General features: G+C 36.1%; 1 long non-coding RNA gene across 1 annotated transcript in view; it reads right to left on the reverse strand.

Moving 5' to 3' along the window:
• LOC123580857 overlaps positions 1-24,854 on the reverse strand; it is a 176,030-nt gene that overhangs the window by 13,238 nt on the left and 137,938 nt on the right. The gene's annotated exons all lie outside the window — the stretch shown is intronic.

Here is a 24,854-nt window from a genome sequence, read left to right on the forward strand (position 1 = left end):
CAGAAGTTAGGGGTCAGGAAAAAAAGCCGAATTTGAGATAAAACTCAGGAGGGAGGTGGCGCCTCACAACCTGATGACTTGGTCACAAAGAGCAGAAAAGCAGGGAGTGGACAGAAGCCAGAGATAAAGGATGGGTCTGCATTTGCTGATCCAGGAGAACAGAATTCTGATACTAGAGACTGGGTAGCTGGGTGACACCATTTTCATCCCTCTCACACATCTACAAGTGCCACAACAATCCACCCCAGTAAGCTAAGCAGTGCCATCGAGTGAAGAACGGAGCCATTACACTAAGCCCCATCCAACTGGGCCAATCTTGTTCTTCAGGAATACAAGTCTCTCTGCTTGCTTACTTTACAGACTATAAAGTGTTTCATAGTTTGACTTCTAGGGGAAAACAATGTAATTTCAATTGTATTTCAGTCTGTTCGCTGGTCCATCTATTCAATTTTCTTTTTTTTCTTTTTCATTTTTTTTCTTTTTCTTGAATACAGAAAGAGAAAAAATTTATTTTTATTTTCAATTTTTATTAAAAATATTTTTAATTTTTTCCTTCTATATTTTTTACTTTTTTTGTAAGTTTTTCAAATTCTATTTTACTTCCATCATCTCATTTTATTCTATTTCATTCTATTCATTTTTTCAAATTTTCAAACATTTTCTCTAATCTATCCCTACCATTTTTCTCTAATCTATCAAGCCCCTTTCAACACCCAAACTAAAACACACCTAGGATCTAGTATCATTTAATTAATTTGTGTGTTTGTGTTGTTTTCAATTTTTTACCTTTAATTTTTTTAACTCATTAATTCCTTTTCTTCCTTCAAGATGAAGAAATGAAGGAATTCACCACAAAACAAAGAGCAGGAAGGAATAACAGCCATGGATTTACCAACACAGATACAAGCAAGATGTCTGAACCAGAATTTAGAATCACGATAATAAGAATACTAGCTGGGATGGAAAATAGATTAGAATCCCTTTCTGCAGAGAAAGAAGTAAAAGCTAGTCAGGATGAAATAAAAAATGTTAAAACTGAGCTGCAATCTTGAATGAATGCCACAGCGGCAAGGATGCATGATGCAGAGCAGCGAGTCAGCAATATAGAAGACAAACTTATGGAGAATAATGAAGCAGAAAAAAAGTGGGAGACTAAGGCAAAAAAGCACGATTCAAGAATTAGAGAAATCAGTGAGTCATTAAAAAGGAACAATATCAGAATCACAGGGGTCCCAGAAGATGAAGAGAGAGAGAAAGGGGTAGAAGGGTTATGTGAGGAAATCATAGCAGAAAACTTTCCTAACCTGGGGAAAGACAAGACATCAAAATCCAGGAAGCACAGAGGACTCTGATAAGATTCAACAAAAAACAACCATCAACAAGGCATATCATAGTCAAATTCACAAAATAGGCAAGGAAAGAATCATGAAAGCAGCAAAGGAAAAAAAGTCCTGAACTTACAAGGGAAGACAGGGTAGGTTTGCAGCAGACCTATCCACAGAAATTTGACAGTCCAGAAAGGAGTGGCAGGATATATTCAATGTGCTGAATCAGAAAAATATGCAGCCACTAATTCATTATCCAGCAAAGCTGTCATTCAAAATAGAAGGAGAGATTAAAAGTTTCCCAGACAAACAAAAATTATAGGAGTTTGTGACCACTAAACCAGCCCTGCAAGAAATTTTAAGGGGCACTCTCTGAGGGGACAAAAGATGAAAAATAAATAAAGACCATAAGCAACAAAGACTAGAAAGGACCAGGGAACACCACCAGAAACTCCAACTCTACAAGAAACATAATGGCAATAAATTCATGTCTTTCAGTACTCACTCTAAATGTCAATGGACTAAATGCTCCAATCAAAAGACATAGTGTAACAGAATGAATAAGTAAACAAGATCTGTCTATATGCTGTTTACAAGAGATCCACTTTAGACCTAAAGACACCTTCAGATTGAAAGTAAGAAATGGAGAACTGTCTATCATACTAATGATTACCAAAAGAAAGCCAGAGTAGCCATACTTATATCAGACAATCTAGACTTTAAAGATTGTAACAAGAGATGAAGAAGGACATTATATCATAATTAAGGGGTCTATCCACCAAGAAGACCTAACAATTGTAAACATTTATGCTCCAAATGTGCAGCGCCCAAATATATAAGTCAATTAATCACAAACATAAAGACTCATTGATAGGGGACTTCAACACACCACTTACAACAATGGACAGATCATCTGATCAGAAAATCAACAAGGAAGCAATGGCTTTGAATGACACACTGGACCAGATGGACTTAACAGATATATTCAGAACATTTCATCCTAAGGCAGCAGAATATACATTCTTCTCCAGTACACATGGAATGTTCTCCAGAATAGACCACATACTGGGACACAAATCAGCCCTCAACAAGTACGAAAAGATAGAGATCATACCGTGCATATTGTCAGGCCACAATGCTATGAAACTAGAAAACAACCACAAGAAAAAATTTGGAAAGGTAAAAAATACCTGGAGACTAAAGACCATCCTACTAAAGAATGAATGGGCTAACCAAGAAGTTAAAGAGGAAATTAAAAAATACATGGAAGCCAATGAAAATGATAACACCACAGCCCAAAACCACTGGGACACAGCAAAGGCAGTCATAAGAGGAAAGTATATAGCAATCCAGGCCTTCCTAAAGAAGGAAGAAAGGTCTCAGCTACACAACCTAACCTTACACCTTAAAGAGCTGGAAAAAGAACAGCAAATAAAACCCAAAACCAGCAGAAGGCAGGAAATAATAAAGATTAGAGCAGAAATCAATGCTATCAAAACCAAAAAAAACCCAAAAAACAAAACAAACAAACAAAAAAAACCAACAGTAGAACAGATCAATGAAACCACTGGCCAGTTTGATGAAAAAGAAAAAGGAAAGGACCCAAATAAATAAAATCAAGAATGAAAGAGGAGAGATCACAACCAACACAGCAGAAATAAAAACAATAATAAGAGAATATTATGAGCAATTATATGTCAATAAAATGGGCAATCTGGAAGAAATGGACAAATTCCTAGAAACATATATAGTACCAAAACTGAAACAGGAAGAAATAGAAAATTTGAATAGACCCATAGCCAGTAAAGAAATCCAATTAGTAATCAAAAAATCTCCCAAGAAAACAAGAGTCCAGGGCCAGATGACTTTTCAGGACAATTCTACCAAACATTTAAGGAAGAGTTAACACCTATTCTCTTGAAGCTGTTCCAAAAAGTAGAAATGGAAGGAAAACTTCCAAACTCTTTCTATGAAGCCAGCATTACCTTGGTTCCAAAACCAGACAAAGATCTCACTAAAAAGGAGAACTATAGGCCAATTTCCTTGATGAACATGGATGCAAAAATCCTCAACAAGATATTAGCCAACTGGATACAACAATACATTAAAAAATTATTCACCATGACCAAGTGGGATTTACACCTGGGATGCATTGCTGGTTCAATATCCACCAAACAATCAATGTAATTCATCACATCAATAAAAGAAAGGATAAGAACCACATGATTCTTTCAATAGATGCATAGAAAGCATTTGATGGGGCACCTGGGTGGCTCAGTCAGCTAAGCATCTGACTTTGGCTCAGGTCATGATCTCACAGTTCGTGAGTTCAAGCCCTGCGTTGGGCTCTGTGCTGACAGCTTGGAGCCTGAAGCCTGTTTCAGATTCTGTGTCTCCCTCTCTCTCTGCCCCTCCCCCACTCACGCTGTCTCCCTGTCTCAAGAATGAATAAACATTAAAAAAAAAAGAAAGAAAGCATTTGACAAAATATAGCATCCTTTATTGATCAAAACCTTCAAGGCAGTAGGGCAGAAGGAGCATACCTCAAGATCATAAAAGCCATATATGACAGACCCAGCGCTAATATCATCCTCAATGCGGAAAAACTGAGAGCTTTCCAACTAAGGTCAGGAACAAGACAGGGATGTCCACTCTCACCACTGTTATTCAATATAGTATTGCAAGTCTTAGCCTCAGCAATCAGACAACACAAAGAAATAAAAGGCATCCAAATTGGCCAGTTGGAAGTCAAACTTTCACTCTTTGCAGATGACATGATACCCTATATGGAAAACCCAAAAGCTTCCACCAAAAAACTGCTAGAGGTGATCCATGAATTCAGCAAAGTGTCAGGATATAAAATCAATGCACAGAAATCAGTTGCATTCTTATACACCAACAGTGAAGCAACAGAAAGAAATCAAGGAATCGATCCCATTTACAATTGTATCAAAAACCATAAAAATACCTAGGAATAAATCTAACCAAAGAGGTGAAAAATCTATATACTGAAAACTATAGAAAGCTTATGAAGGAAATTGAAGAAGACATCAAAAAAATGGAAAAATATTCCATGCTCCTGGATAGGAAGAACAATTATGTTAAAATGTCAACAGTACCCAAAGCAGTCTACATATTCAGTGCAATCCCTATCAAAATAACACCAACATTCTTCACAGAGCTAGAACAAACAGTCCTAAAATTTGTATGAAACCAGAAAGGCCCCGAATAGCCAAAGCAATCTTGAAAAAGAAAACCAAAGCAGGAGGCATCACAATCCTGGACTTCAAGGTGTATTACGAAGCTGTAATCATCAAGACAGTATGGCATTGGTACAAAAACAGACACTCAGATCAATGGAACAGAACAGAGAACCCAGAAATGGACACACAAACATATGGCCAACTAATCTTTGACAAAGCAGCAAAGAACATCCAATGGAAAAAAGACAGTCTCTTCGGGAAGTGGTGCTGGGAAAACTGGACAGCAACATGCAGAAAAATGAAGCTGGACCACTTTCTTACACCATACACAAAAATAAACTCAAAATGGATGAAAGATCTAAATGTAAAACTGGAAACCATCAAAATCCTTGAGGAGAAAGCAGGCAAAAACTTCCTTGACCTTGGCCACAGCAACTTCTTACTCAACACATCTCTGGACGCAAGGGAAACAAAAGCAAAAATGAACTACTGGGACCTCATCAAAATAAAAAGCTTCTGCACAGAGAAGGAAACAACAAAACTAAAAGGCAACCGATGGAACGGGAGAAGATATTTGCAAACGATATATCAGAATAAGGGTTAGTATCCAAAAACTATAAATAACTTCTCAAATTCAACACCCAATAAACAAATAATCCAGTGAAGAAATAGGCAAAAAACATGAATGGACACTTCTCCAAAGAAGACATCCAGATGGCCAAACGACACATGGAAAGATGCTCAACATCCCTCATCATCAGGGAAATACAAATCAAAACCACAATGAGATATCACCTCATACCTGTCAGAATGGCTAACATTAACAACTCAGGCAACAACAGATATTGGCGAGGATGTGGAGAGACAGGATCTCTTTTGCACTGCTGGTGGGAATGCAAACTGGTGCAGCCATTCTGGAAAACAGTATGGAGGTTCCTCAAAAAATTAAAAATAGAACTACCCTATGACCCAGCAGTTATACTACTAGGTATTTATCCAAGCGATACAGGTATGCTGCTTTGAAGGGGCACATGCACCCCAATGTTTATAGCACCACTAACAACAACAGCCAAAGTATGGAAAGAGCCCAAATGTCCATTAACGGATGAATGGATCAATAAAATGTGGTATATATATATATATATATACACACACACACACACATACATAGAGTGGAGTATTACTCAGCGATCAAAAAGAATGAAATCTTGCCATTTGCAACTACGTGGATGGAACTAGAGGGTATTATGCTAAGCAAAATTAGTCAGAAAAGACAAATATCTTATGACTTAATTCACAGAAGGACTTTAAGACACAGAAAAGATGAACACAAGGGAAGGGAAGCAAAAATAATATAAAAACAGGGAGGAGGACAAAATATAAGAGACTCTTAAATATGGAGAACAAACAAAGGGTTACTGGAGGGGTTGTGAGAGGGGGGATGGGCTAAATGGGTAAGGGGCACTAAGGAATCTACTCCTGAAATCATTGTTGCACTGTATGCTAACTAACTTGGATATAAATTTTTTAAAAAAGAAATAAATGATGCAGAAACTAAAAAAAAAAAAAAACCAAATAGAATAGATCAATGAAACCAGGAGCTGGTTCTTGGAAAAGATCAATAAAATTGATCCAGACTCATTAAAAAAAAAAAAAAAAGACAGGGGACTCAAATAAACAAAAGTAGAAATGAAAGAGGAACAATAATAACCACACCACAGAAATACAAAATATTGTAAGATAATATTATCAAAAATTATATTTCAACAAAATGCACAACCTAGAAGAAATATGTAAATTCCTTGAAACATAATATTCCAAAACTGAATCAAGAAGATATACAATATTTGAATTGACCCATTACTAGCAATGAAATTGAAACAGTAACAAAAAACTCCCAACAAAAAAAGTCCAGGGCCAGATGGCTTCACAGGTGAATTCCACCAAACATTTAAAGAAGAATATGGGGCGCCTGGGTGGCGCAGTCGGTTAAGCGTCCAACTTCAGCCAGGTCACGATCTCGCGGTCTGTGAGTCTGAGCCCCGCGTCAGGCTCTGGGCTGATGGCTCAGAGCCTGGAGCCTGCTTCCAATTCTGTGTCTCCCTCTCTCTCTGACCCTCCCCGGTTCATGCTCTGTCTCTCTCTGTCTCAAAAATAAATAAAAACGTTAAAAAAAAAATTTAAAGAAGAGTGAATACCTGTTCTTCTCAAACTATTCCAAAAAATAGAAGAGGAAATGAAGCTTGCAAATTCATTCTATGAAGCTTGCATTACCCTGATACTAAAACTGAATAAACACACCACAAAAAACTGTAGGTCAATACCTCTGACAAACATCAACACAAAAATCTTCAACAAAATATAAGCAAACTGATTCCAACAATACATTAAGAAAATCATTTACCACAATCAAGTGGGATTTATTCCCAGGATGCAAGGGTGGTTCAATATTCACAAATCAGTCAATGTGATATATCACATCAACAACAACAAAAGGATAAAAACCATATGATCATTTGATTAGACGCAGAAAAATCATTTGACAAAGTACGAAATTCATTCATGATAAAAAAAAAATCCTTAGAGCGCTTGGGGCTTAGTCAGTTAGGTGTCTGACTCTTGATCTTGGCTTAGATCATAATCTCATGTTTTGTGGGATTAAACCCTACACTGGGCTCTGTGTTGACAGCGTGGAGCCTGCTTGGGATTCTCTCTCTCCCTTTCTCTCTCCCTCTACCCTCTCTATTGCTCCCTTTCTCTCAAAGTAAATAAACTTAAAAAAAAACCTTTAACAAAGTAGGTTTAGAGGGAACACACTTCAATATAATAATAACCTTATATGAAAAAATCCACAGTTAATATAATAATCAATGGGGAAAAACTGAGAGATTTTCCCATAAGATCAGGAACAAGACATGAACACCAATGCTCACCACTTTTTTTTCTTTAAGATTTATTTTATTTTGAGAGAGAGGGAGTGTGAGTAGGGAAGAGGGAGAGGGGGAGGGAGAGAGAGAGAGAGAGAGAGAATCCCCACATTGAGCATAGAGCCTGATGCAGTGCTCAATCCCACAACCATGGGATCATGACCTGAGCTGAAATCAAGAGTCAGACACTCAAATGACTGAGCCACTCAGGTTACCCATTCCCACCACTTTCATTCAACACAGTCTGGAAGCCCTGGCCACAGAAATCAGACAACAAAAAGAAATAAAAGGCATCCAAATTGGTAAGGAAGAAGTACATTTTTCACTATTTGCAGACAACATGATACTATATGTAGGAAATCCTATGGACTCCACCAATAAATTGCTAGAACTGATAAATGAATGCAGTAAAGTCACAGGATACAAAATTGATACATGGAAATCCACTGCATATCTATACACCAATAATGAAGTAATTAAGAAAATGAATTTGATAGTTGCACCAAAAATAATAAAATCCCTAGGAATAAACTTAACCAAGAAGGTGAAAGACCTGTACTCTAAGAACTATAAAACAATGATGAAAGAAATTGAAGATGACACAAACAAATGGAAAGATATTCCATGGTCTGAACTGAAAAACCCAATATTTAAAAAATGTCCATATTACTGAAAGCAATCTACAGATTTAATGCAATCCCTATCAAAATATCAACAGCATTTTTCACAGTAGTAGAACAAATAATCCTAAAATCTGTATGGAACCACAAAAGACCCTGAATACCCAAAGCAATCTTGGAAAATAAGAACAAAACTGAATGTATCACAATCCCAGATTTCAAGATACACTACAAAGCTTCAGGAATCAAAATAGTATAGTATTGGCATAAAAGAAAAAAGACACATAGGTCCACGGCACAGGAGAGTATAAATATAAGTCCATGACTATATGATCAACTAATTATCAACAAAGGAGGCAAGAATATGCAATGGAAAAAAGACAATCTCTTCAACAAATAGTGTTGTAAAAGATGGACAGTTACTTGCAAAAGAATGAAACCAGACTACTTTTTTTATACCATATATAAAGATAAAATTAAAATAACCTGAATGTGATATCTGAAAGCATTAAATTCCTAGAAGAAAACAAGGCAGTCATCTCTTTGATATCAGCTATAGCAACCTTTTTGTAGATATGTCTCCTTTGGCAAGGGAAACAAAAGCAAAATTAAACTATTGAGACTACATCAAATAAAAGTTTCTGCACAGCAAAGGAAACCATCAACCAAACAAAAAGATAACCTAGTGAATGGAAGAGAATGTTTGCAAATGATACATCTGATAAGGGGTTTATATCCAAAATATATAAGGAGTTTATACAACTCAACACACAAAAACCAAATAATCCAATTTAAAAATGGCCAAAGGACATAAATAGACATTTTTCCAAAGAAGACATACAGATGGCCAACAAAAGATGCTCAATATCACTCATCATCAGTGAAATGCAAATCAAAACCACAATGAGATATCACCTCACACCAGTCAGAATGGCTAAAATACGACCCCCCTGCCCCCCCCCCCCCCCAAGAAACAAGTATTGGTGAGGATGTGGAGAAAAGGAATCCTCTTGCACTGTTGGTAAGAATGCAAACTAGTGTAGCCACTCTGGAAGACAGTATGGAGGTTCCTCAAAAAATTAAAAAAAGAACTACCCTATGATCCAGAAACTGCACTACTGGGTATTTATCCAAACAATATAAAAACACTAATTTGAAGGGATGTATTTACTCCTATGTTTATTGCAGCATTATTTATAATAGCCAAATTATGGAAGCAACCCAGTGTCTATTGATAGATGAATGGATAAAGAAGATGTGGTGTGTACACACACACACACACACACACACACACACACACACACACACAACTGAATACTACTCAGCCATAAAAAAGAATGAAATCTTGCCATTTGCAACAATATGGATGGATCTAGAGGATATCATACTAAGTAAAATAAGTCAGTCAGAGAAAGACAAATACCATACGATTTCACTCATATAAAAAATTTAACAGACAAAACAAAGAAGAAAACAAAAACAAAAACAAAAAACAACAAAAAACAAAAACAAAAACAAACCCCAGACTCTTAAATATAGAGAACAAACTGGTGGTTTCCAGAGAGGAGGTAGGTGGGGATATGGAAGAAATAGATAAATAGATGAACAAGACTAAGAGCACACTTATTATGATGAATGCTGAGTAATATATAGAATTGTTGAATCATTGTATTCTACACTTGTAACTAACACAACACTGTATGTTTAATTATACTTGAACTTAAAAAAAGAAAGAAACTAAAGCAAAAAAAAAAAAACCCAAAATTTAAAACCTCCCAACAAAGAAAAGTCCATCTCCAGATGGTTTCACAGGTGCAGTTTCCCAAACATTTAAAGAATTATTACCAATTTTTCTCAAACTCTTACAAAAAAATTGAACAGGAGGAACGCTCCCATATTTATTTTATTAGGCCAGGATTAGCCAGATACCAAAGCCAGATAAGGATACTACAACAAAAGTACAGGCCAATATCTTTGATGAATATAGTCGAAAAAAAAATGTTAGCAAACCAAATTTAAGAGCACATTAAAATGATTGCACACCATGACCAAGTGGGATTTTTCCTTGGGATCAAAAATGATTCAACACATGCAAATCAATGAATGTGACATACCACATCAATAAAATGAAAGATAATAACACAATCATCTCAACAGGTGCATAAAAAGCATTTGAGAAAATTCAACATTATTTTATAATAAAAACTCTCAACAGACTGGGTATAGAAGGAACATACCTCCACATAACAAAGACCATATATTACAAATCCATAGCTAATATCATATCCGGTGGTCAAAGGTTGAAAAGTTTACCTCTAAGATCAGGAATAAGGTAAGAGTGCCCACTCCTATTCTATATAGTGCTAGAAGTCCTAGCCAGACAGATTAAGCAAGAAAAATAAATAAAAAGCTTTTAAATTGGAAAGGTAGAAGTAAGGTGGTTTCTGCTATGGTCTTGTACATAGAAAATCCTAAAGACTGCACAAAAAACTGTTAGAATTTTAAAAATTTAGGGGCATCTGGGTGGCTTAGTCAGTTAAGTGTCTGACTCTTGGTTTCGGCTCAGGTCTTCATCTCATGGTTCATGAGTTCAAGTGTCACATTGGGCTCCACACTGACAGCAGAGAGTTTCCTTTGGATTCTCTCACTCTCCCTCACTCTCTGCTCCTCGTCTGCTCATTCTTGCTCAATCTCTCTCTCTCTCTCAAAATAAATAAATAAACTTAAAAAAAGGAATTTAAAAACTTTAGTATAGCTTAAGAACATTAAATCAACATTCAAAAAATCAGTTGCACATCTATACAGTAACAATGAACTATCCAAAAAAGAAATAATGAAAACAATCCCACTTACAGTAGTTTCAAAACCAACAAAATACTTGGATACAAATTTAAGGTGGTAAAAGATCTGTACACTGAAAACTTTAAGATGTTAATGAAAGAAGTCAAGGAAGACACAAATAAATAGAAAGATATTGTATGTTTATGCATGAGAAATGTGAATACTGTTAAAATGGCCTTACTATCCCAAACCATCTATAGATTCAATGCAATTCCCATCAAAATTCTAAGGCAGTTTTCATGGAAATAGAAAAGTTTGTTTGGAATCTCAAAAGACCATGAATAGCTGAGAAAGACAAGCTAGAAACTTCGTACTTCCTGATTTCAAATTATATTACAGAGGTATAATAATCAAAGCAGAATGGTACTAGCATAAAAACAGTCATAGACCAATGAACAGAATTCAGAGTGTACAAATACACCCATGTATATATGGTCAACTAATACATGACAGATAATCTAAGAATACTCAATGGGGAAAAGATTGTTCTTCAATAAACGGTGTTGAGAAAACTGGTTATTCACAAACAAAAGAATGAAAGTAGATCCCTATGTTACACCATTCACAAAAATGAACTCAAATTGGATTAATGACTTAAACATAAGACCATAAACTGTATAACTCCTAGAAGAAAACATAGGGGAAAAGCTCCTTGACATGGATCTTGGCAATAATTTTTTGGATATGACAGCAGAAGTACAAGCAACAAAAGCAAAAAGCAGCAAGTGGGACTACATCAAACTAAATGGCTTCTGCACAGCAAAAGAAACCATTAACAAAATGAAAAGGCAAGCTACAAAATAGGAAAAAAACATTTGCAAACCATATATTTGATAGGGAGTTAATATCCAAAACATATAAGCAACTCATACAAATCAATAGCAAAAAACACACAAAAAATATGATTAAAAATGGGCAGAAGACTTGACTGGATATTTTTTCAAAGAAGGCATACAGGTGGTCAACAAGAATATGAAAAGTTGCTTAACATCACTAATTTTCAGAGAAATGCAAATCAAAGTCACAATGAGCTGCCACCTCACACCTGTCAGAATGATAAGAATGTCAATGTTTTCTGTTTTCTCTTTCCTCAACCGCATTTTTGATCTTTTGACTGAGGAGTACAAGAGAGAAGAGAGTCAGCTTAACAACAAGATAGACAGCAACACATGGCTCTAGAAAGGCTGTGAGTTCTGCTTCTGTCACCATCACCAGCATGTCTGTCACAAAGTTAGCCCTTATCAGAAGCAGTTATCAAAGAGCGTTTGTGGTAGTCAAAGGCTGATTTTTTCCTCAATTTTTATTCCAAACAGGAGTAAAAATATCTAATGTAATAAGAGCCAATTGAGCACAATCATTTTTGAGCATAGTGCTATTTTTTTTCTTTAAAAAAAATTTTAATGTTTATTTATTTTTGAGAGAGAGACAGAGAGAGACAGAGACAGAGCATGATTGGGGGAGGGACAGAAGAGAAAGGAGACACAGAATCCGAAGCAGGCTCCAGGCTCTGCACAAAGGCTCTGTGTGCTCTGCACTCCAGCCTCTGTCAGCACACAGCCCAACCTGGGGCTTGAACCTGTCAACCAAAGATCATGACCTGAGCTGAAGTCGGATGCTTAACTGAATGAGCCACCCAGGCGCCCCAGTGCTAAGTATTTCATATGCATGATCTTTTTTTTTTACTTATTCTCAAGTTAGCTAACATACAGTATAGTCTTGGCCTCAGGAGTAGATTTCAGTGATTCGTCACTTACATTACACCACTCAGATCTTATTTAATCTTCAGAACAAACTGATGAGGTAGGTACAATTAATATTCACATTTTATAGATGGAAAAAATACTGAGGCTCAGATAGGATTTCATGGGTTCGTTCCCACTGACAAATGCACAAGGATAAAGGAATCACTGTGGGTATTAATTTATAAACTGATGACATGCAGTGATTCTTTAGAGGAATTACATATATCTTGAAGAACTGATACATTTCATATTCTTAAAATTAAGTTTAGCAAATTACACAACACTTATTTTCAAATTAATACAGCTCATAAAAGTGTTTATAAAAACTGCATTTGTTACGTTTCTCAGGATCCACATAAGAGTCAAACCATATGGTATCTGTCTTTCTCTGTATGGCTTATTTCACTTAGCATCACACTCTCCAGTTCCATCCACGTTGCTACAAAAGGCCATATTTCATTTTTTCTCATTGCCACGTAGTATTCCATTGTGTATATAAACCACAATTTCTTTATCCATTCTGAGAAACGTAACAGGAACCCATGGGGGAGGGGGAGGAAAAAAAGGGAAAAAAAAAAAAAAAAAAGAGGTTAGAGTGGGAGAGAGCCAAAGCATAAGAGACTATTAAAAACTGAGAACAAACTGAGGGTTGATGGGGGGTGGGAGGGAGGAGAGGGTGGGTGATGGGTATTGAGGAGGGCACCTTTTGGGATGAGCACTGGGTGTTTTATGGAAACCAATTTGGACAATAAATTTCATATATTATTAAAAAAAAAAAAAGAAATTATGTAAATAAACTTAAAGATGAAAATGATACCATTTTCAAAAGTGGAATAAAAGGGATTTGGCAAACTAAAAAAAAAAAAAAAAAAAAAAAAAACAAAACTGCATTTGTTTCTGAGTATTCATTTACTTACTTGGTGACTTTTACCTGTTTTTAAAATAGATGCTTAAAGGTTTAAAAGTGTTTTTTAAATGTAAATATGGTTAAGTGATATGTAAGACTGAAGAACTATAGAGAAAATGCCTATGAAACAAATAGTAGAGGAGCAATAAGACAGAGACCCAGACCAACAAAGAGCACCAAAGAATGGAAAGAAAAATCAGATATGAAGAAGAACAGAATGATGTGAAACTTACCACAGACAAGTTCCAAGTGAGAATAACCAAGAAGCAGTAATCAGCCAGGAAAAGCCATGATCTTAGGGAATATGGATTCTATTTTTTTAATGTCTATTTATTCTTGAGAGAGAAAGAGACAGAGCACAAGCTGGGGAGGGGCGGGGCGGGGGGAGACATAGAATCCAAAGCAGGATCCAGGCTCTGAGTGGTCAGCGTAGAGCCTGACATGGGGCTCAAACCCATGAACCACGAGATCATGACCTGACCCTGGGTCAGACACTTAACCGACTGAACCACCCAGGTGCCCCATGGGAATATGGATTCTAAATGTGAGACTACAACATGAAACATTAAGAACACAGATTAAACATGTCACAGACACTTACTAGAAGCCATATGATGGCTTTACCTAACCCTGGTGTGAGAACATCCACAGGAGTTATTTATGGGAAATGAAGCAATGAAAACTATACTCATCCTGCTAGAGAGTCCACTTAGCACAGGCTTTGACATCAAAGACACCACATTTGGTCCTTGGATTCTTTCAATCTGAGAAAAACATGACTTTACTGTGCTTGTAATAAAATAAATGAACATAGAAAGAAAGAAAGAAAGAAAGAAAGAAAGAAAGAAAGAAAGAAAGAAAGAAAGAAAAGGTAAGGGGGTGCCTGCGAGGCTCAGTTGGTTAAGCATCCGACTTTGGCTCAGGTCATGATCTCCTGGTTCACAAGTTTGAGCCCCACGTTGGGCTCTGTGCTAACAGTTGAGAACCTGGAGCCTGCTTCAGATTCTGTGTCTCCTTATCTCTCTGTTCCTCCCTGGCTCGCACTCTGTCTCTCTCAAAAATAAACATTAAAAAAAAAAAAAAAAGTAAGGCTGACTCAACATTTTCCCATTATTCTCGGTTACTTCTTGGCTTATTCAAAGTTATTAATTCAGCTATTTGGTGTCAGACAAAACAAAGACCTCTAGAAATTTTCAGGTTGTATTTAAACTTCCTTGCCAAGGAGTCAAGTTAATGTTATCAGCCTACCATACTATACAGAAGCAAGAATAAAAGTTTAAAAATATCATTATAAGGTAAGTGTTTAAAGAGGTCAAGGATGGGGGCATGAATAGGAATTAGGCAGCTTTGACTGAGTGGAAACATGAACTAAGGATGGTCAAGAGTTAGACCATCCGTCCCTTCCGTTTGTACAGCCTGTTCTGTGTTGTTCAAAGTACTCACAATCAGTTATTTTAATTAACTTGCAAAACAGTTTCCTGTGGAGTAGAGAGGAATTTATTATAAAAGCATATTTAAAACTGTTAAACTCAGCAGCAAAGGTTGTTATCATTAATTTACAAATGAGGAAACTGAGACACAATGAGGTCAAGTGATTTAAGTAGAATTGGGTATTTAGCCCCTGTTTAACTCCTGGCTCTGTGCTCTTTCACACCATCCCAGTAACTCTCAGGAACAACCTAGGCCCTCTGTATTTTGGCAATACACACTAAAAATGTCAAGCAGATTGTTCTAAGGTAAGAATCAAGGATAGGTGTAAAATTTATCTGTAATGATCCCACCGCAGAATTGTTGAAGGCAAAATATCAAAATCAGGGTGCCTGGGTGGCTCAGTTGGTTAAGCGTCCGACTCCTGATCTCAGTTCAGGTCCTGATCTCATGGTTTGTGGGATTAAGCTGCATATTGGGCTCTGCATTGACAGTGCGGAGCCTGCTTGAGATTCTCTGTCTCCCTCTCTCTCTGCCCCTCCCACAGTCATATTCATTCTCTCAAAATAAATAAATACATAAACTTTTTAAAAAATAATATAAATATCTATCAAAGATGGCAAGTTAAATTACATAGGGGAATGTAATGGAGGTAAAAAATACACATTAAAAAAGTAGAAACATAATGTATAACAAATTGGGCAAAAAACAATGTACATGCATAACCTTAAAATATATGTATTTATTTACCTAGCTCTGTCATAAGCAATACCAACATCAACAATACCATTTTTGCCCACAACCAGCACCCCAATTTTACTCTCTAATGTTAGTCTCCATTAAAATGAACCAGGATTCTTATAGGATAGTTGATTCCATAATTTGGGGGCAGGAAAAATTATGTTGCATTTGAAACAATAATTTGTTGCCAGAAATCAAGGATGCAAGGATAGAAGTGTTTAGAAGACAAAACAAACTATACAAAGGAACTTCCCCTGAATAGGTTGTGAACACTTAAGCAACAAATAAATAGTAACAGTGATGATGAACTAAAACAAGTTAAAACTGTAATCATCTAATTAAGAGTGATAAAAATATAGTTTCCATACAAAATAAGAATAAATATAACATTTTGGTTTACTTTGTTATTAATGTAATAAGTAGAAAGGTATTGATCTATACAGGTTTTCAAAAATTAGATACTACAATGTATATACATGTGTGTATGTATATATGTACATGTACTTTTCTATCTTATTAGCAGGAAGAAGTTTACAAAAACTTGTTGAGTGAATGAAATAATTCCACAAAATATAGAATTTACTCATTTTCTAAATGTGATTATTTTCTCCATTATCCTGTTGCCAAATTGCTCTCCTTATTTATATCTGGAAGAATATTATTTATGGGTTTTGTTTGGGTCACAAATCCTAGCTATTCCTTATGGGAAGTACCTGATCTAATTACAACTTGATTTTATCCATTCGGGAAAAAAAACTTAAGTATACAGTTTTATATTTACATATATAAAACACCACTGACCAGCAGATGGCTCCACAGAGCAATAAAAAATCACTTGAAATGATTTAAGATTGATCTATGTGTAAATCCTTAGAGCTGGAAATCTTTTTTACACTGTCTCTAACAGAGAGAAATGTTTTCTAATCATAACAATTTGAATGGTATAAACAAATATTCAACTTGCTAAATTAACTTTGGCAAGTTAAATGTTTTCATAATATTTCGGAAACAAATATTTTAAGAAGTTCATCATGAAGTTGTTATTGTCAATTTCTACTTCAAAATTTACCCATATATGTACACAAAAGCAGTTCAACATAGATATGAAGAAAAAATCATCTAGAAATAATTGCCACTTTAAGTACCATCTTCTAAATAATACAAACTAAGGTCAGGGATATTCATCAATATTATTTATTCAGATCTAAAAGTAATGTGGTATCTAGAAAAATGAGTCTACTAAAATCTCTTTTACATAAGCCTTATATGATTTTTTATTGAAAAAAAATACAAAGTAAGGGGGAAGATGGCAGAGTAGGAGGACCCTAAACTCACTTCGTCTCACCAACTAGATAACACTCATATAGGTGTAAATAATCCAGAAAATTACCTGAAACTTGGCGGAACAAACTCCACAACTAAATGTAAGAGGCCACATTGAAGTGGGTAAGAAGGGCAGAGATGTGGTGGGTAGCTAATAGACACACAGGCCATCCATGGGAGGGAGCCCCAGGCCTGGACAGGGGAGGGAAACAGATTCTCACACTGGAGAGCTGGCATGGGGAAGACAAATTCCCATACCGTTCAGCTCTGAAAACTACAGGGACTGAAGTTAGTGAGTTCCTACAACCAGAAGGACTTAAAGCCTGGAATTTTACAAATGCTCTGAGAGAGCCTGGAGGGTGGTAGGAAACTGAATCCCTGTCCTTAAAGAGACAGCACAACAAATAGTTCATGCAGATACAACATAGAAGCAGCAGTTTGAAAAATGCCTGGTGCATATAGGAGGCAGAGTTATTTACTAATCCCAGAGCATTTCCCAGAGAGACAGATTTCTCTGGGAGATCCCTCCAGGACAAAGGAACTGGCAGGCACCATTTCCCTCCCCTACAGCATAAACACACAGCCACCTTCAGGAACCAGCACTACAACAGCATTCATTACCTAACTTGCTTACACTATGCCCCACTCCTCCAGCCACACCTGTCTCAGTCCTGTTGCTGCAGTTCCCCTCCACCCAGAAGACTGGTGCAAACCTTGCCAACTCTGCTTCTCCCTGCTGTGTGCCCTGCAGGGCCTTGTTACCAGCAGTGGCCAATCACCTCCCACAGAGCATGCATCTTGTTAAAACTGCATGCCCTGCCCGGGCATGCTTTGCAGATTAGGCTGACCAGCCCTGGTCTCCACAGACGCACATATATCTGGCAAAGGATCAGCACCACTTTGTTAAAAGCATGGTGCCCCACCCATTATTTTCAAGAGCAGGAGATGTAGTTGACTTTCCTAACACTGAGAGAGTTAGACAAAATGAAGAGATAGAGGAATATACCCCAAATGAAAGAATAGAATAAAACCACAGCAAGGTTTCTAAGCAAAACAGATGTAAGTAATATGCCTGATAGAGAATTTAAAGTAATGGATTTGAGAAAAGAGTGTAGGATATTAGTGAGACACTTAACAAAGAGATAGAACCAATAAACATGAACCCATCAGAGATAAAGAACACAGAAAGTGAAATTTAAAATACACTGGAATAAGTAGCAGGCTAGAGGAAGCAGAGGAATGAATTAACAATGGAGGACAGAGTAAGCTGAGCAGGTATGGGACAACAAAATTATACAAAATGAGAATAGACTTAGGGAACTCAGCAACTCCATTAAGCACAATAACACTCTCATTATAGGGATCCCAGAAAAAGAAGAGCGAGAAAAGGGGGAAGAAAATGTATTTGAAAGAATAGCTAAAAACTTCCCTAATCTGGGAAAGGAAACAGATATCCAGATCCAGGAGGCACAGAGATCCCCAAACAAAATCAACTCAAGGAGGTTCACACCAAGACACACAGTAATTAAAATGGCAAAAAGTAGTGATAGAGAATTTTAAAAGCAGCAAGAGAAGGCAGTTACACACAAGGGAAACCCCATATGGCTATTAGTGGATTCTTCAGCAAAAATTTTGTAGGCCAGAAGGAAGTGGCATGATATATTTAAAGTGCTGGAAGGAAAAGTCTGTAGCCAAGAATACTCTATCCAGCAAGGCTATCATTCAGAATAGAAAGAAAGATAAAGAATTTCTCAGAGAAACAAAAGCTAGAGGAGTTCATTACCACTACACCAGCCCTACAAGAAACATTAAAGAGAACTCTTTGAGTGGCAAGGAAAGACCATAAGTAAGAGTAAGAAAAGCAGGAAGCATAAAAACAGTAAAAAAAAAAATTATGTCTGTAAAACTCAGTTAAGGAACTCACAAAATAAAAGGATATAGAGTATGACACCATATACCTAAAATGTAGGGAGCAGAGGAGTAAAGAATGGGTTCAAACTTAAGTGATCATCAACTTCATATAGACTGCTATATACAGAAGGTGTTATATGCAAACCTAATGGTAGCTGCAAATCAAAAAATAGTAACAATGGGATGCCTGGGTGGCTCAGTTATTTAAGTGGCTAACTCTTGATCTCAGCTCAGGTCATGATCTCATGGTTAGTGAGTTTGAGCCCCACATCAGGCTCTGTGCTCATGGGGCAGAACATGGTTGGGATTCTGTCTCTCCCTTTCTCTGCCCCTCCCCTGTGCTGTCTCTATCTCTGTCTCGGTCACTCTCTCTTTCGAAATAAATGAATAAACTAAAAAAAAAAAAAAAAGTAACAGATATGCAAAATTAAAGAGAAAAGAATCCAAGTACATCCCTAACGAAAGCCAACCCATGGTGAGAGAAGAGAGGAAGGGAAGAAAGGAACAGAATATTTACAAAACAACCACAAAACAACAAAATGGCAATAAATACATACTTCTCAATAATTACTTTGCATGTAAATGGACTAAATATCCAATAAAAAGACATAGGGTGTCAGAATGTATAAAAAACCAGGACCCATCTATAAGCTGCCTATAAGAGACTCATTTCAGACCTAAGACACATGCACATTGAAAGTGAGGGGATGGAAAATATTTATCACGCAAATGGATATGAAAAAGCCAGAGTAGCAATACTTATATCAGGCAAAATAGACTTTAAAACAAAGACTGTAACAAGACACAAAGAAGGACACTATAGAATCATTAAGGTAAGAGGACAACCCAACAAGAAGACCTAACAATTGTAAAAATTGTGTATCCAACATGGGAGCACACAAAAACAAAATAGTTAATAACAAATATAATAGAACTAATGAAAGTAATACAATAATAGTAGGGGAATTTAACACCCCATTTACATCAGTGGATAGATCATCTAAACAGAAAACCAACAAGAAGACAATGGCTTTAAATGATACACTGGAACAGATGGATTTAATAGACCTACACAGAACATTCCATCCTAAAACAGCAGAATACACATTCTTTTCAAGTGAACATGGAACATTCTCCAGAGTAGATCATATATTAGGTCACAGAAATAGTCTCAACAAATTAAAAAAGATTGAAGGTATACCAAGCAGCTTTTCCAACCACAACACAATAAAACTAGAAATCAACTGCAAGAAAAAATCTGGAAAGAGCACAAATACATGGAGGTTAAATAACATGAATGGATCAATCAAGAAATCAAAGAGGAAACATAAAAACACAGGAAGACAAAGGAAACCACAGTGGTCCCAAATCTTTGGAATGCAGCCAAAATGGCTCTAAAAGGGAAGTTTATAGCAAAACAGGCCTAACTCAAAAAGCTGGAAAAATCTTAAATAAACAACCTAAACTTATATCTAAAGAAGCTAGAAAGAGAAGAAAACAAAACCTCAGACCAGTAGAAGGAAGGAAATGATGAAGATTACAGCAGAAATAAGTGATTCAAAAACTGAAAACCAATAGAACAGATCAATGAACAGCTGGTTGTTAAAGATCAACAAAATTGGTAAACCTTTCCAAAAAAAGGGGGGAGAGAGAGAGGGGAGAGAGAGGACTCAAATAAACAAAATAAGAAACAAAAGTGGAGAAATAACAACTGCCACCACAGAAATACAAAGGATTATGAAAGAATATTAAGAAAACTTTTATGTCAAAAAACTACGCAACTCGGAAGAAATGTATCAATTCCTTAAAACATATACCCTACCAAAAACTGAAGCCAGAAGTAGAAAATTTGAACAGACGTAATAACAGCAATGAAATTGAATCAGTAAAAAGAAAACTCCCAACCAAAAAAAGTCCAGGGCCAGATGGCATCATAGGTGAATTCTACCAAACATTTAAAGAAGAGTTAATACCTATTCTTCTCAAACTATTTCTAAAAATAGAAGAACAGGGCACCTGGAGAAGAAGAGGATCAGCTGGTTGGGTGTCTGATTCTTGATTTCGGCTCAGGTCATGATCTCACAGTTTGTGGGTTTGAGCCCTGCATATGCTTAGGATTCTCTCTCTCCCTCTCTGCCGCTCCCCTGCTCATGCTCTCTCTCTCTCAAAATAAATAAATAAACTTAAAAAGAAGTAAAACAAAAAAAATAGAAGAGGAAGGAAAGCTTCCAAATTCATTCTGTAAGGCTTGTATTACCCTGACACCAAAACCAGACACATAACAAAAAAAAGAAACCATAGGTCAGTATCTCTGATGAACATCGATGCAAAAATCCCCACAACGAAATATTAGCAAACTCATTCTAACAATACATTAAAAAATCATTCACCACAACCAAATGGGGTTTATCCCTGGGATTCAAGGGTGGTTCAATATTCACAAATCAATCAATGTGATACATCATATCAATAAGAGAAAGGATAAAACCCATATGATCATTTGATAAGTTGTAGCAAAAGCATTTGACAAAGTACAACATCCATTCATGATAAAACCTCTCAACAAAGTAGGTTTAGAGGGAATACACCTTAACATAATAATAACCTTATATAAAAAACCCACAGCAAACATCATACTCAATGGGGAAATACAGAGCTTTTCCCCTAAGGTCAGGAAGAAGACTAAGATGTCCACTCTCACCAGTTTTATTCAACATAGTACTGGAAGTCCTAGCCACAACAATCAGATAATAAAAAGAAATGAAAAGCACCCAAATTGGTAAGGAGTAAGTAAATCTTTCACTCTTTGCAGATGACATGATACTGTATAGAAAACCCTAAAGACTCCACCAAAAAACTGCTAGAACTGATAAATGAATTCAACGAGATGGCAGCATACAAAAATCAATGTACAAAAATCTGTTGCATTTCTATACACTAATAATGAAGTAGCAGAAAGAGAAATTAAGAAAATAATTCCACTTATAATTACATTAAATATAATTAAATGCCTAGGAATAAACTTAACCAAAGAGGTGAAAGTTCTGTACTATAAAAAGTATAACACACTGATGAAAGAAATTAAAGATGACAAGAAATGGAAAGACAATCCATGTTCATGGATTGGAAGACCCAATATTTTTTAAATGTCCATACTACAGAGCAATCTACAGATTTAATACATTCCCTATCAAAATACCAATAGCATCTTTCACAGAACTAGAACAAACCTACAGTTTGTATGGAACCAAAACTGACTCCAAATAGCCAAACTAATCTTGAAAAAAGAAAAACAAAACTGGAGGTATCATAATTCCAGACTTAAAGTTATATTATGATGCTTTAGTAATCAAAACAGTATGGTTTGGGGACAAAAGTAGACACACACATCAATAGAACACAATAGAAGGCCTAGAAATGTGAAAACTGGACAGATACATGCAAAAAAGAACGAAACTGGATCACTTTATTACTCTATACACAAAAATAAACTCAAAATGGATTAAAGACCTGAATGTGATATCTGCAACCATAACTATCCTAGAAGAGAACATAGGCAGCAATTTCTATGACATTGGCCATAAGAACATCTTTCTAGATACGTCTCCCGAGGCAAAGGAAACAAAAGCAAAAATAAACTATTGGGACCACATCAAAATAAAAAGCCTCTATACGGCAAAGGAAACAAGCAACAAAACTAAAAGACAATCTACTGAATGGGATAAGATATTTGCAAATGACATATCTGACAAAATGTTAGTGTCCAAAATATGAAAGAATTTATGTAACACTAAAGAATTACAAATAATACAGTTAAAAATAGGCAGAAGACATGAACAGAAATTTCTCCAAAGACAACATCCAGGTGGCTAACAGACACGTGAAAAGATGCTCAACATCACTCATCATCAAAACTACAATAAGCTATCACCTTACACCTGTCAGAATGACTGAAATCAACAACACAAGAAACAACAAGTGTTAGCAAGCATGTGGAGAAGAAAGAATCCTTGTGGAGTGTTGGTGGGAATGAAAACTAGTGCAGCCACTGTGGAAAACAGTATGGAGGTTCCTCAAAAAATTAAAACAGAACTACCCTATGATCCAGAAATCACACTTCTCCATATTTACCCAAAGAATACAAAAACACTAATTTGAAGGGATATATGCACCCCTATGTTTATTGCAGCATTATTTACAATAGCTAAACTATGGAGGCAGCCCAAGTGTCCATCAATAGATAATGGATAAAGAAGATATGGTACACACACACACACACACACACACACACACACACACACACTGGAATATTACTCACCCATAAAAAAGAATGAAATCTTGCCATTTGCAACAACATGGATGGAGCTACAGAGTATAATGCTAACAAAAATAAGCCAGTCAGAGAAAGACAAATACCATATAATTTCACTAATATGTAGAATTTAAGAGACAAAACAAATGAACAACGGGGAAAAAAAAAGAGACAAGAAACAGACTCCAAACTGTAGAGAACAGAGCATTACCAGAGGGGAGGTAGGTGACGGGGTGGGTGAAACAGGTAAGGGGATTAAGAGTGCACTTATGATGAGCTCTGAGAAATATATGGAATTGTTTAATCACTGTATTGTACACCTGAAACTATTACAACACTGTATGTTAACCACTGTGGAAATTATAAAAAAAAAAAAAAAGGTCAATCATATAGAATACAAACTTCATTCTGAAAACTCTCTCCAGAATAAATCATCATGGCTTATATCTTAGAGATATACTAATTTCTCTTAACATTGTTATATACTATGTATAATTTTATAATCATAGATTGAGGAATAACAAAAGTAGCCATTGTTTTCTCTAGATTTTCATTATAATCCATTCTGTTTCGTTCATTCATTAGAAAGCTGATATTTATCGAGTACTTGCTATGTGCTACACAAGCTATTTTAGGCACTTTACATGTATAAATTCATTTAATTCTCAAAGCAACTCTATGAAGTAAATATCTTTATTATCCCTATTGTATGAATAAGGAAATTGAAGCACAGAGATTAAATAGTTCAAATTCAGACAGTTAACAAGGGGCAAATGCAAACTTTGGTAGTTTATCTCCACTCCAAAAGCAGTGGCTTTCCATGCATTTATTCATCAGAAAATATTTACTGAGGGGCCATGGAGTATAACCTGCTCTCCTAGATGTCATGTGAAAATGTATGTGCAATCTCCATCTCAGGAAGGTTATAAACTAGTAATGAAGACAATAATATATATACAATGGTATGGTTCTTTATAGTTTACAAAAGTATGTTCATATACTTATGCATATTAAATAACTCTAAGAAAATACTGCAGAAGATGGTATAAGCTAGTATGTAAAAAAAGTACATTAGTGGTATAGACAATAATTTAATAATATAGCCAGGCAAAAGGAAAGATGGCTGTGAGCTAGAGAAGGCAATTAATTTAATGAGAGTGGTGGGTTTTGAGCTGGACCTGGACAGTGAAAGATGATTTGGGTGGGCAGGGAGGAAGTGAGTAAGGTGATATTCTGGCAGCCTCCTGGGTATAGAGACACTGATCTAGAAGCTAATAAAGAGACCTGATCGGAAATAACTCAAGGAGCTATAGTAGATAAGGTTGGAAAAGTAAGTGGGGACAGATTTTGGAGACTTTTGAATGTTATAGAAATGTTAGGGACAAAAAAAGCAAGTAGTTAGTAAGTAAGTGGTAACCCAGCACATTCCTGGAACTTATTTAGGTGCTAAATGTCATTATTGCATTTGCACGGGAACTATTAGAGCTATTAAGGATTCCACAATTGTTTAAGTCATTTATTGATTAATGGGCCTTTTCAGTAATGCTCACAAAGTGTCCTGAAAAGTCCAGAGC

Source organism: Leopardus geoffroyi, chromosome A3 (genome assembly GCF_018350155.1).
Source record: "Leopardus geoffroyi isolate Oge1 chromosome A3, O.geoffroyi_Oge1_pat1.0, whole genome shotgun sequence".
Taxonomy (NCBI): Eukaryota; Metazoa; Chordata; class Mammalia; order Carnivora; family Felidae; genus Leopardus; species Leopardus geoffroyi.